Below are 21,700 nucleotides of genomic sequence, written 5' to 3' on the forward strand. Positions count from 1 at the left end.
TGCACTGAGGGTGGACAAGGAGGCCTATGTGCGAGGAATCTGTGAGGGGGTAGAGCATCACCTGTGGACAGGTGATTCTCGTCCCGCTTACAGGGGAATTCACACATTACGTTCATCCAAGCCCATCCCTCGGAGCACTGCAGTTCGAGCAGAGAGTGGTAGGCTCTTGACAGAGGAGTCTGAAGTGAAGGCCCGCTGGGCTGGTTACTTTGAGCGGTTGTACCAGGCTGATCCATCAGCTGTCGAGTTGGACGTCAAGGGTGTTACAATCCCTGTTGCTGACCCTCGAATCAACTGTGGTTCACCTTCGCTTGTGGAAATACGGGCTGCGGTGAACCAGTTGAAACGGGGAAAAGCTCCAGGGATCTGTGGCATCCATGCTGAACTTCTCAAGGCTGGTGGAAATGCTGCACTCGTGTCGTTGCATGCAGTTTTGTGCTCTGCCTGGAACACAGGCATCATCCCAACTGACTGGAAGAGGGGCCTTGTTGTCCCTCTCTGGAAAGGGAAGGGTGATCGCCAAGACTGCAACAACTACCGAGGGGTGACGCTGCTCTCAGTGCCGGGCAAGGTCTTTGCTCGGATAATTCTTGATAGGGTTCGCCACAATCTGCTTGAGCACCAGCGTCCAGAGCAGTCAGGCTTTACACCAAAGAGGTCAACGATTGACCGTATCCTTGCACTTCGTGTCCTCACCGAACGCAGACGAGAGTTTCGGCAGGGGCTGCCTGCAGCCTATGTTGATCTCTGTAAAGCGTTCGATTCAGTGAATCGGGATGTCCTCTGGAGGATTCTTGGTCTTCATGGGGTGCCACCAAAACTGATCGATCTGATGTCTGAACTCTACTCTGGTACTGAGAGTGCTGTGAGATGTGGTGGTACCATCTCTGACTTATTTCCAGTTGTTACTGGAGTTCGCCAGGGATGTGTACTTGCCCCCACACTTTTCAGCACTTGTATGGACTAGATTTTAGGGAGGATGTCGGAGAGATCAAGTTGCGGTGCATCGTTTGGGAATGTCAAGATCTCGGACCTTGATTTTGCAGAAGATGCAGTCATCTTTACGGAGACTTTAGACATCCTCTTGGGGGCCCTCGAGGTGCTGAATGAGGAGTCGGAGCCATTGGGATTACGGGTTTCTTGGGTCAAAACTAAGATCCAGGCTTTCGGTGACATCTTGGATGCTGCTGTCCTGTCTGTGTCTGTTTGTGGTGAGGATGTTGGGGTCGTGGAGAGATTCACTTACCTTGGCAGTGATATTCATGTCTCTGCTGGCTGCGAGTCAGAGGTCAATAGACGTCTGGGTCGGGCCTGGGGAGTCATGGATTCACTGGATCATGGGGTGTGGCACTGCCAGTACCTGTGCGGGAGGCCGAAAGTCCAAGTCTTCAGGTCCTTGGTACTTCCAGTCTTGCTCTATGGGTGCGAGACTTGGACTCTGACCAAGGATCTGAGACGGAGACTTAATTCCTTTGGTACCAGGTCTCTTCGGAGAACCCTTGGCTATCGCTGGTCGGATTTTGTGTCCGAGCGGTTGCTGAGAGAGACTCGGATGAGATTTGTTACCTGCATAGTCCGTGAGCATCAGTTGCGGCTGTATGGACATGTGGCTCGTTTTCCTGACGCCGATCCTGCTCACCAGATTCTCTCAGCGAGGAAGTCTTATGAGTGGAGGAGGCCAGTGGGCCGACCACGTGCCTCATGGTTGCAACAGATTGACCATCATCTCAAGGAGATGGGGATGGGCCTGGCATCTGCCTGGGGAATGGCCAGACGGAGGCCCCTGGAGTACCAGTGGAAAGTGGACGCAGCGACGCGCTGTTCTGGCACATGCTCCCATACCTGACCTTGTTTGATAACCGACGAAGGAATAGCCATTGCTGGATCGCATGTTGAATTTCTCATGAAATCTCATCTGACCCTGTGTATAGATTTGATCTCTGATATAACCACATCCAACAGAATGTAGGTTTGATCTATGTCGAACCACATTCACCCTTAATGTAGGCTTGACTTCTCATGGAAGTTTTCTTTATCCAACCGAGAAATGCTATGGATTTTAAAGCGGTGCATGCTGGATCATTGAGGCGTATGCCATCTCTCTCTAAGGGGATGTTCAGCCTGCTTTACTTCTTGCAAACTAGATGTTAATTATTTTATAGTAACTTTGGTAACATTCAGTTTCCTTGCATGATGGCCATTGACCAATTTCCACATTCACTGTTTGAGTCTTGTAAGATTGAACACCATGCCTCATTATAATCCTCATGAATTTCCCCATTATTTATCCCCATGTGCACTCCGTTAATAAACCCAAATGGTACATCAGATCAGATCAAACTTCTTTCCTTAACTTTATCAAAAAATGTATTTAACATTGTTCTTGCCAAGACAGACGTTGACACGAATATATAACCGTCCGTTTTGTCTTGCCAAAGAAGCCTTCATTATAATTCAGTTGTCCAAGACTGGATGGTATAATCATGTCGTATGCTGTAAACCCATCATTAGAAAATGCTTGCATGGACCACTGCATCTTGGAGCAGGCAGTCCTTCAGATGCGAGCTGTCTCATCTGTGTTTCAGTGGTGGACATGAAAGATCTCACGCTATCTACCGAAAGAGTAAGTTATTATGTGCCAAATTCCAAAGTTGAGACTAGCTGTACAATTCCCATTACAGTGGGAGTGCTGGGGTTTTGAGGTTATATTAGCATGATGAGACAAATTCCCTCCTCCTGTGTCTAAGTTTCCTTCTCATTTCTGGCATTTCAGGGTAAATGGCCATGCTCAACGGTAAATCAATCATAATTGCATGAACAACGAGTTGCACTATCTACACTAATATTATTTTGTCAATTACTCCCAAACATCATGCCAGAGCAGTAAATTTAATGATTTTATTGGTTGGAGGCAAACTAATTCAAACTCAATAAAAGGTTACGAGGGAGAAGCAGAAAAAAAAAGAAGACATTTTAATGGCTGAACAAGTAGGTAGGGAAAAGCACTGGAGATGAGGATTGAGTTTTTCAAATTTACAGGAAATTTGTTAATCCTATCTATATAAAATATTCGCAGAGGTACCCACACCTTGTGTGGAAGGAATTTAGAGTTTGGAAAAAAGAGAGTTAGGTATGATGTATAATTCCAATGAATTAATCACATATAATGTAGCAAGCAATCCTATAATAATCTATCTATAATTCCAGCAATCTGTGTGTGTCTGTCTGTCTGTCTGCGACCGCCGTTTCTCGACGACCGCCGATCCGATCTCATTGAAACTTGCCAGGAATATTGCCGGGGACCCGCGGATGTGCCTTTTAGAGGTTTGGTATCGATCGGATGAGCGCTTCCCAAGTTACGGCCATTTTACTGCTTTTTCAGTGTTGAAAAGGTGTATATCTGGCAGCTGAAGGTGTCGTTCCACCTTCTCACCTTATCATGCCAATTTTTTTCCCAAATTATTAATAACCGGACGACCACGGGTCCGATCGGATTGAAACTTGCCAGGAATATTGCTGGGGACCCGCGGATGTGCCTTTTTGAGGTTTGATATTGATCAGACGAGCGGTTTCCAAGTTACGGCCATTTATCTGTCGACCAATATCTGTGAGAGAGGGGGGGCGGGAGAGGGGGGAGAGGAAGGGCGAGACTAGGGGGGAGAGAGGGGGAGAGAGAGGGGGTGGGAGTGGGGACGAGAGAGAGAGAGAGCGAGAGAGGGGGACGGGAGAGGGGGTGTGAGAGAGGGGGTGGGAGTGGGGGCGAGAGAGAGGGGCGAGAGAGGAGGGGGAGAGAGGAGGGGCGAGACTCAGGGTGAGATAGGGGGAGAGAGAGGAGGGAGAGAGAGGAGGAATAGAGGAGGGGTGAGACTGGGGGAGAGAGAGGGGAGGGAGAGAGGGGGGAAAGAGGGGGTGAGAGAGAGGGGGTGTCACAATTCGAGAGGGGGTGAGAGTGGGGGCGAGAGAGAGGGGCGAGAAAAGAGGGGGGGAGAGAGAAGGGGCAAGACTAGGGGGGAGCGAGGGGGGCGAGAGAGAGGGGGCATCACAATTCTTCTTCATTTGATATGATGTCACAATTGACGCTGGAGACCTGAATATGTTTCCCAGGTGTTTCCCAAGTTATGGCCATTTATGATACGGTTGGTCCGATCTAATTGAAATAATGCCCCAATCCAGTCATCGTTTACGCACCTACGGGCCCGCCCCTACGGGCCCGTACTAGTTATAATAATAACAATAATAATAATAATGTAATGATTAATACAATATATTTAATATAAAATAACAGGCAAAGCAGTCAAGAATATGATACAGTGAGGCAATACCACACAATAATGACTACTGCAGTGTCTCTGGATCGACAACATTTTGAGTCTGGTTGTTGGATGCCAGAATTATGAGCTTGGTGATATTGATAAGAAGATATTTGTAATACTGCCCATCACCGGGTGACACGATATGATACACATTTACATCGAGAGAATTGGGGTCTTCCTCCCACCCTGAACCTCCTACGCTGGCGGTAGAAGAGGACTAAGATTTTTTGAGGCCCTGGGCACAAAAAATATTTAGGTCCAAAAGGCCCCAAAAAAGAGAACTCGGTGTTATTTTCACCCAAAAGGCCCCAAAAAGGAGGACGATAGATTCCATGGCTTTGCTGATGGTTGGAAGTAAGCTGATTGGTGTGTATTTAAGGGGCTCAGTTTTTGCACCTTTTTATGTAATGCAGTGATGTTGTTGGATCTCCAAGCAAATGTAAGATGACCAAGCGCAAATGATAGGGTAAAAAGGGCAGAGTATGAGAGCAGCAGAATAGGTTTTTAGGACACGAAACTGATGCCCGTCCAGTCCAATTGCAGAGTCAGTCCAATGAGTTCAGTCCAACGAGGGTTGAAATAACCTTCTCCACCTACTCAGGTGCAAAAGACACAGAGTCTAGGAGCATTTTGGAATGACAGGGACCTCAGCCAGCCAGACATCCATTCTCTCGCCCATCACTTTTTGCCCTGCCTTCATTTCAGCCTTCAAATTGCTCTTCTTGGTTTCCATTGTTGCCACCAATTGTTCTATGTTGTTCCAGGTCCATATCGAGCTGCCATCCCGGTGCTGCTCCACAATATTGCGGTGGGGGCCCTGCAAATGCCACACTTTCTGGGGAATGGAGGTGAGACTTCTTGAGTGCTGGCACCTCTGCTGCACCTCCTACTGGTTCCTCTTCCTCTACACTACCCTCCTGGACCATGGGTTCCTCTACCATTTCGAAGCCCACCTGGACCAGTTCCTTTTGGTCTGCCATAGTCTGCACAAATATTGAAATAAAAATTTCCCCTAATCTGTTCTTTTATAATTTTTAGGGTGCATGAGACCCCCCCTCCCCCACACACCCTCAAGGTCCGAATCTCGCTCCTGACACCAAACTGTTCCAGATCCGTGGTTCGAGGCTTGCCACGAGGGGGAAGCACTTGGTTCCTTTCCAAATGCTCGGTCCTGATGCCACTGGGCACAGATAACTCCGTGCACCAGCGGGTTGTTCAGCAACCATGAATGCTGATTGATTGCTATTGCCAATCCTGGCAGGGTTACACTACTCCACATGATACCTTACCTGTGGATGGCCGCACCAAGGGGAGTCTCGTGCCCTTGGTGTGTACTCTAATTACTCACTGGATCAGGTGCAGTGAAGCGGAGCTGCCAGTATGCACCGGCTAATGAGAGCAAATTTTGTGGGGCAGATCTTCCCGGCTAACCTGTGGACTACTCAGGACCAATGGAGGAAAAGATAGGATGAGCTGGGTACATTTATCAGCAATTTATTTATAAAGTGAGGGCGAGGAAAAGCATGTGGCACAATAAAATGTTTTAATACAATTCAGTATGTACAGTAGGGGAAAGCAAGGATTCGTGAGGTGTGGCAAAATATAAAGTTATATACAAAAGAAGACAGTCCAGAACTTCCCCAATATGAATTTACACACTCTTATTTACACGAACATGACAGGTGGCTTCAGCCACATACCAGAGGAAAGTAGAAAGAGAGAAAGTTTGAGGTGTTGGCGACCTCTTTCTGTACCTGGCACAGTCAACGGACCAATGCACCCAGTGGCTTAGGAGGGGGAGAAGGGACGAAAACTGAAGGTGTCTGCGGTGCATGAGTTGAGTAGGTTTGATGAGGTGTGCGGTGATTGGCAGATGCGGTGGAGAGAAAGGTGCAAAGATGTAGGTCAGGGAAGTTTTGGAAACAAAGAAAATAATGTGAGAGGAAAAGCCTTAACATGAGCGTAAGAGGTATTTTCTTGTAAATTCTAATGGAGTCAGGCAGCGATCGGTCTGGTGTCTCCTGCTTGCAGGTGGACTCCATTCCATTCCACCACTCTGTGATTCGAGGAACCAGAAAGCGTGGGCCAGATGCGAGAGAGGCAGGCCAGACAATAGCATGGCGGGCAAGAGCAAGCAGGCCAGATGAGAGAAGGGCGGGTGCCAGACGAGAGAAAGGCAGGTGCCGAATGAGAGAAAAGCAGGTGCCAAATGAGAGAAGAGTGGGTGCCAGACGATAGAGGGGGTGAGGGTGGGGGGCAAGAGAAGAGAACTCTCTTTTATACTTCCCTAGCGGGGGGTGGCACTTGAGAGTGGAACAGGTGGAATGATGGGTATTTCCCCACGCCCTCAATGGCATGTGAACTCGAACCATTGTGTTGACCCTGCCCTGGAGAGGATTTCCCACTGGAAATGGCCACATTTACTCTGCACCTGGGCACGTAATGGAGCTCCTAGAATAACATGATGTATCCAGGAGCTGACTGAATGGTTCAGCTCTATCATGTATGTGACCAAAAAAGATGGCAACATCCAACATCCATATCCATAACATCCAACACAGAAGGACTCAATCATAAGATGGGGAGTGACGGTTTCGCAGAACCACTACAGTGTTACCGAAAAAGGTGATGCTAATCTTCTTGATGTCATTTGTTTGAATTGAAGATGAGGCCTTTGTGTTGTGTTGTCTTCTTCAGTTCATCGAGGTGCCATATATGGTGATGTCATCCGCTATGCCAACTGCACCTTGGAAATTCTGGAAAATGCAGTCTATTTCTATCTGAAATATGTTCTGGCTTACAATGAGTCCAAATGGTAATCATTGGAAACAAAACCGGACAACTGGCACCTGAAATATAAGAAGTTGCTGAATGTTAGTATCGAGTCTTGCAGATCAATATCCTGATTTGGCATCAAGTTTTGAGAAGTACTTTGTGTCCATATCACAGAAGAACAAGCTCCTACATTCCTGGTTGTGCTTGAAACTCGTTCAGTTTCACTTCGTTCAAGGGGTCTCCCACTATTCCCAAAACGTTTATGGCTCGCAACATTCACTTCAACTGGTTTCTTCTCTCGGGGCTCCTCATTCAATCCCCAACGTCTTTTACTGCATTATTTTCCTCCTTTGGCTCTTTTTCTTCTTATTCTTGTTCTTGTTCTTCTTGTTCTTCTTCGTGTTCTTCTCCTTGTTCTTCATCTTCTTGTTCTTTGTCTTGTTCTTCATCTTGTTGTTGTTGTTCTTCTTCTTGTTCGTGTTCATGTTTGTGTTCTTCTTCTTCTTCTTTTTCTTGTTCTTCTTGTTGTTCATGTTCTTCTTCTTCTTCTTCTTCTTCTTCTTCTTCTTCTTCTTCTTCTTCTTCTTCTTCTTCTTCTTCTTCTTGTTCTTGTTCTTGTTCTTGTTCTTGTTCTTGGTCTTGGTCTTGTTCTTGTTCTTGTTCTTGTTCTTGTTCTTGATCTTGTTCTTCTTTCTGTTCTTGGTCTTCTTCTTGTTCTTTTTGTTCTTCTTGTTCTTGTTCTTGTTCTTGTTCTTGGTCTTGTTCTTGTTCTTGTTCTTGTTCTTGTTCTTGTTCTTGTTCTTGTTCTTGTTCTTGTTCTTGTTCTTGTTCTTGTTCTTGTTCTTGTTCTTGTTCTTGTTCTTGTTCTTGTTCTTGTTCTTGTTCTTTGTCTTGTTCTTGTTCTTGTTCTTGTTCTTGTTCTTGTTCTTGTTCTTGTTCTTGTTCTTGTTCTTGTTCTTGTTCTTGTTCTTGTTCTTTGTCTTGTTCTTGTTCTTGTTCTTGTTCTTGTTCTTGTTCTTGTTCTTGTTCTTGTTCTTGTTCTTGTTCTTGTTCTTGTTCTTGTTCTTGTTCTTGTTCTTTGTCTTGTTCTTGTTCTTGTTCTTGTTCTTGTTCTTGTTCTTGTTCTTGTTCTTGTTCTTGTTCTTTGTCTTGTTCTTGTTCTTGTTCTTGTTCTTGTTCTTGTTCTTGTTCTTGTTCTTGTTCTTGTTCTTTGTCTTGTTCTTGTTCTTGTTCTTGTTCTTGTTCTTGTTCTTGTTCTTGTTCTTGTTCTTGTTCTTGTTCTTGTTCTTGTTCTTGTTCTTGTTCTTGTTCTTGTTCTTGTTCTTGTTCTTGTTCTTTGTCTTGTTCTTGTTCTTGTTCTTGTTCTTGTTCTTGTTCTTGTTCTTGTTCTTTTTCTTGTTCTTGTTCTTAGTCTTCTTCTTTGTCTTGTTCTTTGTCTTGTTCTTGTTCTTGTTCTTGTTCTTGTTCTTGTTCTTTGTCTTGTTCTTGTTCTTGTTCTTGTTCTTGTTCTTGTTCTTGTTCTTGTTCTTTGTCTTGTTCTTGTTCTTGTTCTTGTTCTTGTTCTTTGTCTTGTTCTTTGTCTTGTTCTTTGTCTTGTTCTTTGTCTTGTTCTTTGTCTTGTTCTTTGTCTTGTTCTTTGTCTTGTTCTTTGTCTTGTTCTTTGTCTTGTTCTTTGTCTTGTTCTTTGTCTTGTTCTTTGTCTTGTTCTTTGTCTTGTTCTTTGTCTTGTTCTTTGTCTTGTTCTTTGTCTTGTTCTTGGTCTTGTTCTTGTTCTTGTTCTTGGTCTTGTTCTTTGTCTTGTTCTTTGTCTTGTTCTTGTTCTTGTTCTTTGTCTTGTTCTTGTTCTTGTTCTTGTTCTTTGTCTTGTTCTTGTTCTTTGTCTTGTTCTTTGTCTTGTTCTTGTTCTTGTTCTTTGTCTTGTTCTTGTTCTTGTTCTTCGTCTTGTTCTTCGTCTTGTTCTTCGTCTTGTTCTTCGTCTTGTTCTTCGTCTTGTTCTTCGTCTTGTTCTTCGTCTTGTTCTTCGTCTTGTTCTTCGTCTTGTTCTTCGTCTTGTTCTTCGTCTTGTTCTTCGTCTTGTTCTTCGTCTTGTTCTTTGTCTTGTTCTTTGTCTTGTTCTTTGTCTTGTTCTTTGTCTTGTTCTTTGTCTTGTTCTTTGTCTTGTTCTTTGTCTTGTTCTTTGTCTTGTTCTTTGTCTTGTTCTTTGTCTTGTTCTTTGTCTTGTTCTTTGTCTTGTTCTTTGTCTTGTTCTTTTTCTTTTTCTTTGTCTTGTTCTTTGTCTTGTTCTTTGTCTTGTTCTTTGTCTTGTTCTTTGTCTTGTTCTTTGTCTTGTTCTTTGTCTTGTTCTTTGTCTTGTTCTTTGTCTTGTTCTTTGTCTTGTTCTTTGTCTTGTTCTTTGTCTTGTTCTTGTTCTTTGTTCTTTGTTCTTGTTCTTTGTCTTGTTCTTGTTCTTGTTCTTTGTCTTGTTCTTGTTCTTTGTCTTGTTCTTGTTCTTTGTCTTGTTCTTGTTCTTTGTCTTGTTCTTGTTCTTTGTTCTTGTTCTTGTTCTTTGTTCTTGTTCTTGTTCTTGTTCTTTGTCTTGTTCTTGTTCTTTGTTCTTGTTCTTGTTCTTGTTCTTGTTCTTGTTCTTGTTCTTGTTCTTGTTCTTTGTCTTGTTCTTGTTCTTTGTCTTGTTCTTGTTCTTTGTCTTGTTCTTGTTCTTTGTCTTGTTCTTGTTCTTTGTCTTGTTCTTGTTCTTTGTCTTGTTCTTGTTCTTTGTCTTGTTCTTGTTCTTTGTCTTGTTCTTGTTCTTTGTCTTGTTCTTGTTCTTTGTCTTGTTCTTGTTCTTTGTCTTGGTCTTGTTCTTTGTCTTGTTCTTGTTCTTTGTCTTGTTCTTGTTCTTTGTCTTGTTCTTGTTCTTTGTCTTGTTCTTGTTCTTTGTCTTGTTCTTGTTCTTTGTCTTGTTCTTGTTCTTTGTCTTGTTCTTGTTCTTGTTCTTGTACTTGTTCTTTGTCTTGTTCTTGTTCTTTGTCTTGTTCTTGTTCTTTGTCTTGTTCTTGTTCTTTGTCTTGTTCTTGTTCTTTGTCTTGTTCTTGTTCTTTGTCTTGTTCTTGTTCTTTGTCTTGTTCTTGTTCTTTGTTTTTTTGTTGTATTTTGTCTTGTTCTTGTTCTTTGTCTTGTTCTTGTTCTTTGTCTTGTTCTTGTTCTTGTTCTTGTTCTTGTTCTTGTTCTTGTTCTTGTTCTTTGTCTTGTTCTTGTTCTTGTTCTTTGTCTTGTTCTTGTTCTTGTTCTTGTTCTTGTTCTTGTTCTTGTTCTTGTTCTTGTTCTTGTTCTTGTTCTTGTTCTTTGTCTTGTTCTTGTTCTTCGTCTTGTTCTTGTTCTTGTTCGTCTTGTTGTTCGTGTTCATTGTCTTGTTGTTCTTCTTCTTCTTCTTCTTCTTCTTCTTCTTCTTCTTCTTCTTCTTCTTCTTCTTCTTCTTCTTCTTGTTCTTCTTCTTCTTGTTCTTTGTCTTCTTCTTGTTCTTTGTCTTGTTCTTGTTCTTTGTCTTGTTCTTCATCTTGTTGTTGTTCTTCTTCTTGTTCGTGTTCATGTTTGTGTTCTTCTTCTTCTTCTTCTTCTTCTTCTTCTTCTTCTTCTTCTTCTTCTTCTTCTTCTTCTTCTTCTTCTTCTTCTTCTTCTTCTTATTTTTCTTGTTGTTCATGTTCTTCTTCTTCTTCTTGTTCTTTGTCTTTGTCTTGTTCTTCGTCTTGTTCTTCGTATTGTTGTTCTTCTTCTTGTTCTTGTTCTTGTTGTTCTTCTTGTTGTTCGTGTTCGTGTTCTTCTTCTTGTTCTTCTTCCAAAGCGGGACTCCCATGCACTGCTTTGTGCCACTTGTGGCAACTGTGACGCAGGGCTGAGCTGAACCTTGATTGTATGTTTAACAAAGAATATCTTTCAACAAATAAATATCTAAACTGTGACGTTTAGCTAAGCACCGGAATAACTGCCGTGGCATCGAGCAGGGATATAACCTCTTTGAAATGATGGCACGTGACCTTTAACACATTTGTTTTTGTCATTAGTGATGTCAGTGATGTGCTGTGTCATTGAGGACCAAAATATGAAGTGGAATGGATTCTAATAAAAGTTAAATCTTTGAAAATATGGAATTTTGAGCATTTTCACCCCCAGGGCTCCCATAGGGCTCTCTGGTACATCTGAGGCATACTATTCGGTGGCACCCCGTTACATTTTGTTTGTCATATACCCAAGGGTAAGTATGCCAAGTTTGGTGCTTCGTTTCAGCAGGTCACTTGTGGAAGTCTAAGGTGAGAGAAGATTAAAAGGAAACAAACTGGAAGTGGGGCAGTGGGGCCACATGTGGACACAGCAAGCAAGGGAGTGTGAGAACAGGAAAAGAGGAGAAGGGAGCAAAGGAAACACAGTACCCTTTTAGTAAGAGGGTTGGGTTCAGTTAAGTAGGGTGAAGGAGGGTTGAAAGAATTCAGGTTTGAAATGAGATGATAGGGGATGGATGACATGAGATGGCTGGCTTCAATGCACTGCCTTCTTCAATTCCTTGAGGAAAAATGTGATTGAACCATCTCCGGGAGACAATTCCACAAATGGGATAAAGGAAGAATAAGGTAGTTGAGGTGTGCAGTCAGTTTGAATTTTGGGAGTTAAATGAGGAGGGAGTTCCTTAAAGAATGCGTGTATTATGAAGTAGCTGGGCATGGCCGGAGGACTGAGAGAACAGGGGGATATAACCTCTTTGAATTGATCGCACTAGACTTGTGGAAAGGTGTTTGGGTGGGGAACTCCAGAGGCCACAGACATGTCTGCGATATGAGAGCAACAGGCCTTGTTCTCTGGCCTTCTCACAGGGGATGCTAATAATGTTGAGAGCCTCAGCTTCCCCAGAATTCAGGAAAGACAGATGTGATGCTGGGGCACCACCCTGTATTCGGGGACCAGCACTCCATTGAGCCAAGGTGAAAGGCCTTCTATGCTCAGTGTTATATTCAGCTATGTGCTTTTGTTCCAGTTGGTGATGTGCGTGCATCATGTTTAACTGCAGAGTTTTGCGTTGCCATAAGTGAGGGGTGGGGGCTGCTTGACCGCAAGGAGAGCGGCGCCATGTTTATCATGATGTGCAAGTCACGGAATAAACGCGTTGGTTGGTTTCCCATTCTAAAGTAGTTGGAGTCGGTTTATTACACCGTGACACTCAGTAGTTTGTTGACTCTTCTTCCGAAGGTGGAATGACGTTATGTTTTCACCCATGTTTGTTTGTCTGTGTGCAGGATATCTCAGAAAGTTGTGAACGGATTCAATGAAATTTGGTGGGCAAGTTGGGTGTGCAACAAGGACGAACTGATTAGATTTTGGTGAAGATCCGGATTCGGATACTCGAATTTTTCCCCGGATTCTTCACCATTGAGAGGTAGGGCTCAAAAACGATATATAGCATGATATTTCAAAAATGTATTGGGCCTGATATGTTGTCGTGGATCAGGCATTACAGGGCAGAGGTATGTGATCTACCGAGTATCCTTTGATGGGGAATATTCCTCTTTAGACAAGTTGCCCTTTGCTGTTTGTCTCACTGGTTTGAGTCATGTACTCATTGCCTACTATATTCATTTTTTTTTTAAATTGTTAAACCTATAACCTAATATCTTATCCTGTATTCCTTTGTCCCGCTTCTGGACTTTTGTTTAATTATCTCCAAATCCAAGGTGACCTGCTTGATAACACTGCAACTTTTGCCATTAATTATGTCATTCGCTGTCCAGTTAGTGGACACGTATTACATTTTTGTGTTCTTTTGCCGAAAGGCTTATCAGCCCCCTCCCCTCTCCCAATAGCATATAAATGCCAGAAAATGTAATCTTATTTTAGTGCAAATCATTGTGGATGTTTACCATCTTGTACTCCTTTATCTTATCCACACTCTTAATAGAGCAAAATTCCATACATTATGCATCTTGTACCATGATGTTTACCATCTTGTACGGTGGCTTGTACTCCTTGGTACCAAGTTAAAATAATATTATCTGTTGAAATGTACTTTCTGTTGTGGACATTGAATTAATTGTGGCTTTCATTTGAGTAACAGGATTTACCTGGAGTCGGTTAAAACGTAAACTACAAAATTCTATAAGACCTTCTAGTTTGCAAATGTTGTTGTTTGCATGTAAATAATTATCTGCATTGCTTTTCTAGTTTGGTAATGGGTTAACAAAGTAAAGTTGAATAAAATTGCTTCCAAAGCTTTTGTAGGTGATTGATTAGTTTATTTCTCCATTAAACCCCAGGGCTGGTAGGAAAGCCTCGAGGTCCTCTTTACTGTCCAGCTTTGGTTAGAATCTCGACAAAGCCACAAAACTGGTGTTTGACAGGCAGGGTCATTCATGAATATTTGTGCCGTCCATCCAGGGATGTTAAACTGGGAGTCCCATCTGCTGGCATTATTTGCTGGATGATCCCACGGTGTCATTCGCAAAGAGTAGAAAAGGTATTGTCAACACCATGAAGAAATTCTAAATTCTTACCCTGACCTGAGTCGGAGTGGTGACCCATCCCGGATTGTAAACCCAGCCAAGAAACTGCTTTGGCAGCACGTCCACCCACATGAATGAATTAACCCTTTCAATGCCAGCAACAGAAGTATCAACCGATAATTTTACTAGAAAATACATTTTAATCCATTTTCTCATGTCATATTTTACATATTGAAAAAACAATCCTTATTAAGGCCTTTTTATCGTCTCAACGACTGTATTCCTGCTCTCTTGTGGACAGTTTCTCGTCGTCAACCGTGCAAAGTTTTTGGCCGAAGTATTTCACGAACCTCCTGACCAGGTGTGAAATTTGGCTCACTGTTGCAGGAATTTATATTTTAACCAGAGTGCTGGTGATAATTATACATCGAAATTTTGACCGACGAAGTCATTCTGCAAACATTTGCACTGTCGACTCTACTAAGGCCTTCGACCTCGTCAATAACTCCAAGGTCATCGAAAAGCTCATTCAGCTTGGGGTTGATGCTTCTATTCTACCTACAGTGTGTAGTTTCCTTACCGATCATTCCTAAATAATTCGTTATCAAGGGCAGACATCGAACCCCTTGAGTCTCTCATGCGGATTTCCACAAGGGACGAAACTAGGACCAATTTTGTTCCTTGTTCTAGTGGATGATGCAGCTGCAACAACAGGGTACCGCTGGAAATATGTGGACGACTTGAGCATGGTCATAGTGTTGCACAGAACTCAACAAAGTAAGGTGCAAGCCCATGTTGATGCACTTGGTGATTGGTGTTGCCTTAATGGCGTTCGGCCGAAGCCAGATAGCCATCCCAATTAAACATAGTCAATGAAAAGATCCCTCTGCAAAGAGTTCAATCGTTCACTCTCCTTGGTGTTATAATCCAATCAGATCTGAAATGGAACAGTCAGGTCAAACAGATGGTATCTCGTGCTGCACCACGACTCCACGTTCTTTCAACTTTGAAGAAATTCGGTGTGAATGAAGTATACAAAGTGTTCATCCACCCTTTACTGGAGTTTGTTCTGCGCGTGTGGAGTTCTGGCACCACAGGGGCCCAAAGTGATGGGATTGAACGACTCCATAAGTGTGCTCTTAGCTTTATTGTGTACCCATCTATTCAGTCCTACACACAACAACTTGCTCATTTTGATGCACAGTTGTTGAGTGAATGCAGGAATGAGCTTCTCTTGCGTTTTTGGACTTGGTCTTCTAAAGTCTGGGGGTCACTGCGGCATTCTTCCTTTCACCTGTCAATGTGTGTCTCGACATCATATTTAACTGAGGTGAGGGGGTGGGGTTTGACCCCCAAAAATGGTATTTGCTCTCTTCTCTGAAACTACATACACGATTTTGATGAAACTTGACTTCAACCTTCATCACCCGTGATGTACAAAAGTTTATCAACTGCATCAAAATCTGCGCTCATTGGAGGGGTCTACGGGGGGTTTTACCCCCAAATAGGGATTTGCTCTCTTCTCTGAAACTACACACATTATTTTGATGAAACTTGACCACAACCTTCATCACCCGTGATGGACCAAAGTTTGTTCACGGTATAAAAAACAAAATAGGGGCAACACTCCTGGGCACTAACCTGGTGGAATAATGATGCTGAAGCAAAAGTAAACATGGGACAGAATCAGCAAAATGTACCCAAACCACTCACTCAGGATGACGGAGCACGTGAACCAATGTGATTGCAAATACCTGGGGCATGTACCTCCTTCTCCCCCCTGATAAACTTCCGATTGCAAATACCTCCTTCTCCCCCCTGATAAACTTCCGTCGACCTCGATTTTTTTAATAACATGAATAAACTTTGGTATCACGGGTGATGAAAGGTGTGGTCAAGTTTCATCAGAAATGTGTGTGATTTTGGAGAAGAAAAATACATATTTTGGAGGACAATCCCTCCGTATACCCCTTAAGACCCTAATATCTCTTTTCAACATTGTGAACAAACTTTGGTACATCATGGGTGATGATGTTTGCAATGAAGTTTCATCAGAATTGTGTGTGTAGTTTATAAGAAGAAAGCAAATACCTATTTTAGGCAGCAACCCCCCCCCCCCCCCCGTAGTCTCCATGAGGGCCTGATCTTTTTTTTAATGCTGTGAACAAGCTTTGGTGCACATCTTGTGATGATGGTTGTGGTCAAGTTTCATCAAAATTGTGTGTGTAGTTTCAGAGGAGAAGTTGTCAGTTTTTATGGATGGAGGGACAGATAGAGAGATGGATTGATGGATGATGCGCCATCCTATAAGCTCCCTGAGACTACGTTTCAGGTGAGATACAAATCATGATCTAAGGGCATCTGCAGGAATATTGAGCCCCCAAAATAGGTATTTTCTCTCTTCTCTGAAACTACATGCACAATTTCAATGAAACTTGACCACAACCTTCATCACCCTTGACGTACTAAAGTTTGTTCATGGCATTAAAGAAAGATCAGGGTCTAAGGAAGTTTTGACTGTGTCTGCACAGTCTGTGGGGGGTTTGAGTGACTGTTGCTCCTGATCCAGTTGAGCTTCAGGATGCGCAATCCTATTTTTACGTTCAGCCCTCGTTTGTTGTAATGAACTATGAAAGGTTTTGTTCACTGAGCCAAATTAGTACATTTTAAGTTAAAAAAAATAATAAATTATTGGGAGCTAGTAACCCTCCAAATGCCACTCTGGATCTGCCCCTGAGTATATAAACATCGTTGTGGGTTCGTTGGACTGCAGCATGCTCAGTTTCACTCTTTATCTGGAATTCATTCTGATTGGCAAGGTTGTGCAGATCGAGTGGGTCTCCTACTCTACTCGCTGCAACATATAGCTGTCCATGTGTAACAGCACTGGTTGGAAGCAGGACTCCACACTGCCTCAGGCTCTGACCCTGGCTTGTCTTCAGCGTCATCGCAAAGGTTGGCCTGACCAGAAACTGTCGTCGCTGGAGTTGGAAAGGAAACTCCATGTCATTTGGAGAAAGAAGAATTCTCGGAATAAGGAGAAGAGAATAAACCTGGCATGCTCACCACCAAGCATCCTTGCCTCAAAAAGATGATCTGTGACCTTGGTTAAGATGTAGTGTGTTCGTCATGGTAGCCATTGCAAGGATTGAGATTTAACAACAGCAGTATTGCGAGGATTGAGATGGCACACCTGAAAGATTGATTGAGTTAAGAAACTCAGGTGGAGAAAGGGCTGAAAGGTTTTGATCCTCCAAAGAAATGACACTTTTGACGATTAAATTATCACCTGGTATGTCGTCAATTATCTTATTGTTGAGTGTTCAACCCCTTTGCTATGATGCTGCAAATTGAACTCAGGTGCATACAATTTCCTTTGATCATCCTTGAGATGTCTCTACAACTTGATCGGAATCCACCTGTAGCCAATTCAATTGATTGGACATCATTTAGAAAGAAACACACCTTTCTATAGAAGGTCCCACAGTTGACAGTGCATGGCAGAGCAGAAACTCTGTCATGAAGTCCAAGGAACTGTCCATAGAGCTCTTAGCTAGAAATGTGAGGAGGCATAGATCTGCGAAAAGGGCATAAAGCAATATCTCGAGAGTTGAAAAGTTCCAATGAGCACAGTGAGCTCCATCATTAGGAAATGTAAAGAATATGGAACTATCCACACTCTTCATAGAGCTGGCCATCAGTTGAGGATAAATGGAGCTTCTGAGGCAGCCATTCAAATGAATGGGTGGAAAAGGGAAAAACTTTCTATATTAAGGCCCAAAAGCCCAAAATAGGAGACCAATTTCCTCCCTCTCCCATACAAGCAAATGTAAAATTGACTTACTGATTAAAGCACTTCTTGCCTTTCATATTTTCATTCCACTCAAAGCATGAACCAATGAATATTTGTCCATGTTCTACTTCAGGGAATAAATTAATTTTCCTGTTACATTCATCACCATCGAGTATATTCACAAAGATTACTTTGGAACTTGGTTCTTGGTTTATGTGTCTTTGTTGAGCCGAGATGAAATGATAAACTTATCTTAATGCTCTTGTTTGACCACCTCCTGAGCCACATATCATTTTGAGATTGTAGTAAATTGTTTTTCCATTGTTCAATTGATAACGATCAAAGTTTTCAGTCCATTCAAGGAGAATTTTTTTCTTTACATCCTCCAACTTATTAGGGCTTCAAGCCAAATGGCTGAAGCCCTATTGAATTCGTTAGTATTATTATTATTAAAGGCGTTTTTATGTTCTACTGACCGATTTTGTGGCAGATCTGGAGGGAAAACTGTTGGATGAAATTCAACAAAAATTAACACCATAATAACTCTCCACCTGAAGTTTAAACGATGAAACATTTGATGACGTAGGTCACGTAGTATGGCGGCCATATTGGATTTTCTCCAAAAACTAAAAACATCTTCTTCTCCAGAACGGATAACATGACAGCCTCAAACTTTTGCACACATTTGCATTGTTCCATGGGGATGTTAAGTTGTTAATTTCGTCGAAATCGTTACATAATTCATATGATTTAAAATGATGTCGATTCGCCTCATTAAATATGCAAAATATGCAAATGAGAGTTAAAAAATTTAATGACAAATTTAGATAGCACATAAACAGGGACTCCCAATATATTTATACTATGTCTGTATTTGACCCCAGTGAGCCCCCAGTGCCCCCCAAAGTTTAAAATCACCCATTTTTGAAATGTCGTTAAATGAAAACAATGGTTGGATGAAATTCAATGAAACTTATCCATTTAATAACTCTCCACCTGAAGTTTATACTTTGAAAATTTTGTTGACGTAGGTCACGTGGTCTGGCGGCCATATTGGATTTTCTCAAAAACCTAAAAACATCTTCTTCTCCAGAACGCATAACCCAATAGCCTCAAGCTTTTGCACACAATTGCGATGTTCCATGTGAATATTAAGTTGTTAATTTGGTCAAAATCGTCACTAAATTTATATGATTAAAATTATGCTGATTCGCCTCATTAAATATGCAAAATAAGTAAATGAGAGTTGAAAAAATCGAATGACGGATTTAGATAGGCATTAAAGAGTGGACTCCAAATATGTTTACATTATGTCTGTATTTTACCCCAGTGAGGCCCCAGAGCCCCCCAAAGTTTAAAATCACCCTTTTTTGAAATGTCGTAAAATGAAAACAATAGTTGGATGAAATTCAATGAAACGTATCCATTTAATAACTCTCCACCTGAAGTTTATAATTTGAAAATTTTGATGACGTAGGTCACGTGGTATGGCGGCCATATTGGATTTTCTCCAAAACCTAAAAACATCTTCTTCTCCAGAAAGGATAACCCGACAGCCTCAATCTTTTGCACACATTTCCGATGTTCCATGGGAATGTTAAGTTGTTAATTTGGTCGAACTCCTTACATAATTTATATGATTAAAATGATGCCGATTCGCCTCATTAAATATGCCAAATATGCAAATGATAGTTGAAAAATTTTAATGACAGATTTAGATAGATCATAAAGAGGGAACTCCAAATATGTGTATACTATGTCTGTATTTGACCCCAGTGAGGACCCAGAGCCCCCCAAAGTTTAAAATCACTCATTTTCGACATGTCGTAAAATGAAACCGAAAGAAGATAGAGCTATAGTGACTGCAAATTCTGGAAGATCGTTTAACGTCCTACAAGTTCGCTATTTACATCAATATGCAAATCTGTAGTTATTGAACTTTTTTCGGGACTTGAAACTTTGTCCAGCCTCGATTTGTCCAATGTGAAGTTTCTTTCTTTATCATGTATTGCTATCGGCTTTACAATCCTTCATTGATATAACATGAGGGACACCGTAGCGAGACCCCATTGCAGACTCAGTGCAAATTAAAGTCTTTGACGTCGGATGCACGGGTTGAAGCCCGGGATTATTGGTTTACCAGTTTTAATTTGTAATTATATTTATCCGCTTCTTTGTTTTATCTACTTTTACCCTGATTATTTCTTCAATAAGACTTATTTGATATTTCTCACATTTTTTTATGTTTCCCATTGAAATACCAAGGTTGATTACATCTCCACTCTTTGGTTTGGTTATTGTTTGATTCTATCATTTATAAATCAGTAATAAGACGGCGGAAGCCTGTTAAAATTCCCAACCCAATATCTTAACACATACTTATAGCCAGAAAGGAGACTATTGATTCCACTCTCTAAAATATATATTTTATCATCAAAAACTCCTAATGCTTTCTTATTTATCTCTTCTGTATAGAATTGATGTTTATAACTTCTTATTGTATTCATTTTTCTGTACTCTTCCTTCTTTAAGGTTAAACAGTTGAAATAATGTTTAAAGTTTATTGTTTCCTTGATTATATTTTTCTTTATTCCCTTTAGCTTCTAATCACTCCTTTCAATGTTATTATTGTCAATATACATAAAAGCATAAGACTTTGATCTCAATCCTATAAATTCATTCATGACCTTCCCACCCAATTCATCTTTAAACTTACCAATAACCTTTTTATTCTTTGATGAAAACAACACATCACCTGACTTAGAATTACTTGTATCATATATATCAATATTGTCCATCACATCCTCATATACATCACTTGTCTTAATTTCTAATATAAAACTATCTGCATCCATATATAACAATGACACATTATCCTTATACTTTGATTTTAAATTATTATAGTAATACTCATACATTAACGACTTTGACAAGTCAAGAATTGATGTTCCTATATAAATAGGTTTATCCATTTCAATACTCTCTTTTTTCAAATGAATAGCACAAAAGTTCTCTGAAAACACCTCCGCTCATTCAAAACTTGGTCGATTAATTAACTTTGAAGCTTGTTTCGAAGATGTAGCAAGTCTTATGTTTTGTCGATTCCTAACATTTCCCATGGTCTTTCCAAATACAGCATTATTCATTAATTTATAAAAGTCCTTCTCAAAATATGTTTTTGCTTCTGTTCTCCTTTTTGTATTAAAATCAATATACTTCTTTAACCAATGACTTTGTTTAAATTTCAAAATCCGAGGAATTTTCCTCACGCTAGACCCAGCAGATAAATATTGTCTCAAGTTCCTTTGATGCAAAACATAACTTTCTTTATAATTTAATGTCGTAAGTAGTTTTTCTGGAGATTTACCTTTTATATTGAATGACTGTTGGTAATCACTAAACCATTCTTTTCTTGGACTTTATTTATCAGGGGCATAAGGTAGGTCTTTATGTTTGAGATGAAGTTCTTCTGGATATTTTAAATCAACCTCAAAATAATATCCAATTTCAGCTTCATCCAATTCTTTTTGAGAGGAGACAACAATGACTTGTAAAACTTTTTCATAATGTTTTTCTTTAACCCATTTAAGTTTTCCAGAAGGTAAAGATTGAGACAGAGTTAAATTGTTAGCATCATAATACATCAGGTAAGAGTGGTCCTCATTCTTATTATAATCAGGAAGATATTTGTTATTTGCTTTAGCATATCTCTTGGAACATACTTGAGATATTCCTCCTCTTTTAGCCTTCTCTATCATTAAAAGCATATCTATATCACTGATTAATTCCAAATTTTGTTTTGTCATTTTTAACATAGCACTCCAAGCCAAACCCGGGGCTGTGTAATAGTCAACGGGGTCTAATCCATAATAATTTTTATTATGACAGATTGTTCTAAAAGTTTCAAACACATCAGCCAATCACAATACATCAGTTTCAAGATAAAAATCATGGTATTCTCCAAGATTCTGAATGTTAAACTTCTCCCAAACCTTGTTAGCTTGTGTATAGACTCCATCGGAAATATGAGTTTTATTTAACTTTCCCTTGAAGGAAGTTGTGTTTCTTTAAACTTCTCAAATGAATCCATATAGTCATATGGATGTATTCAGTTTTTGTGATAAGAGATCAATCTCTTCTTGATTTGAGAAATGTGATTTAAGATTCGGTAAGTTTTTAATATTTGATGCTGAGTTCGATAATGGACTTGCCATAAACTTGTATGTGTAATGAAATCTGATATGGGTTATGGGGGATGTATGAATTGTTTTTGTGAATGAGAAGTATTTTTCATCTGTGTTAGGAATGGCAGAAATATCTCCAGATGTCTTTGAAAGTTCATTTATAAATAGATGTGT

General features: G+C 41.0%; 1 long non-coding RNA gene across 2 annotated transcripts in view; it reads left to right on the plus strand.

The window, feature by feature from the left end:
* LOC147025363 (uncharacterized) overlaps window positions 1-21,700 on the plus strand; it is a 111,114-nt gene that overhangs the window by 17,044 nt on the left and 72,370 nt on the right. The window contains exons 3-4 of one of the 2 annotated variants that reach the window (XR_015059471.1): window positions 5,078-5,161; window positions 12,350-12,489. This is a non-coding gene — a long non-coding RNA (uncharacterized LOC147025363). Of the gene's footprint in view, window positions 1-5,077; window positions 5,162-12,349; window positions 13,306-21,700 lie in introns of those variants that run through there. The other variant, XR_015059470.1, reaches the window with a different exon arrangement.

Source organism: Eptatretus burgeri, chromosome 6 (genome assembly GCF_056783735.1).
Source record: "Eptatretus burgeri isolate ZD-2024b chromosome 6, Ebu_testis_v1, whole genome shotgun sequence".
Taxonomy (NCBI): Eukaryota; Metazoa; Chordata; class Myxini; order Myxiniformes; family Myxinidae; genus Eptatretus; species Eptatretus burgeri.